Source organism: Arachis stenosperma, chromosome 6 (assembly GCF_014773155.1).
Source record: "Arachis stenosperma cultivar V10309 chromosome 6, arast.V10309.gnm1.PFL2, whole genome shotgun sequence".
NCBI lineage: Eukaryota > Viridiplantae > Streptophyta > Magnoliopsida > Fabales > Fabaceae > Arachis > Arachis stenosperma.
Genome location: NC_080382.1, coordinates 63,656,395 through 63,657,662, shown reverse-complemented (window position 1 = coordinate 63,657,662; position 1,268 = coordinate 63,656,395). Strand labels below are relative to the sequence as shown.

At 37.9% G+C, this 1,268-nt stretch overlaps 1 non-coding gene across 1 annotated transcript; it reads right to left on the bottom strand.

Annotated features, from left to right (window-relative positions):
- Positions 1-906: 906 nt before the first annotated feature.
- On the bottom strand, positions 907-1,014 carry LOC130937240 (small nucleolar RNA R71). Its single transcript, XR_009068466.1, has one exon. It is a non-coding gene; the product is annotated as a small nucleolar RNA R71 (small nucleolar RNA).
- Positions 1,015-1,268: the final 254 nt, after the last annotated feature.

The window sequence follows — 1,268 nt, the reverse complement described above, 5'->3', positions numbered from 1 at the left end:
CTTCTTAACTACATCTTTTTCAAAATAGTTTTCAATCAAATCTCTTTGATTTATAATTTCAAAATCTTTTTCAAAAAAATCACTTGATTTCTTTTCCACTTTCATTTTCGAAAATCAATTAGTGTTTTTTCAAAAATGTTTTCAAAAATCTTTACTTAATTTTCGAAAATCACTTCCCTTCTTCTCACATCCTTCTATTTATGGACTAACACTATCCCTTAATGCAAAATTCGAACTCCATCTTCTTTGATAAGTTCGAATTTTCTACTTCTGTCTTCTACTTTTCTTTTCCTTTGACACTTCAAGGAATCTCTATACTGTGACATAAAGGATTCCACATATTCTTGTTCTTTTCTCTTTCTTATGAGCAGGAGCAAAGACAAAAGCATTCTTGTTGAAGCTGACCCTGAACCTGAAAGGACCTTGAAGAGAAAGCTAAGAGAAGCCAAAGCACAACTCTCTTTAGAGAACCTGACCGAATTCTTCAAGGAAGAAGAACACATGGCAGCCGAAAACAACAACAATGCCAACAATGCAAGGAAGGTGCTGGGTGACTTTACTGCACCTACTCCCGACTTCTATGGGAGAAGCATCTCTATCCCTGCCATTAGAGCAAACAACTTTGAGCTTAAGCCTCAGTTAGTTTCTCTAATGCAACAGAATTGCAAGTTCCATGGACTTCCATTGGAAGATCCTCATCAGTTCTTAGCTGAATTCTTGCAAATCTGTGACACTGTCAAGACTAATGGGGTTGACCCTGAGGTCTACAGACTTATGCTATTCCCTTTTGCTGTAAGAGACAAAGCTAGGACATGGTTGGACTCACAACCTAAAGAAAGCCTGGACTCATGGGAAAAGCTAGACAATGCCTTCTTGGCAAAGTTCTTTCCACCTCAAAAATTGAGTAAGCTTAGAGTGGAAGTCCAAACCTTCAGACAGAAGGATGGAGAATCCCTCTATGAAGCTTGGGAAAGATACAAACAATTAATCAGAAAATGTCCTTCTGACATGCTTTCTGAATGGAGCATCATAGGTATTTTCTATAATGGTCTCTCTGAACTATCCAAGATGTCTTTGGATAGCTCTGCTGGAGGATCTCTTCATTTGAAGAAGACACCTACAGAAGCTCAAGAGCTAATTGAAATGGTTGCAAATAACCAATTCATGTACACTTCTGAAAGGAATCCTGTGAACAATGGGACTAATCAGAAGAAAGGAGTTCTTGAGATTGATGCTCTGAATGCCATTCTGGCTCAGAATAAGATATT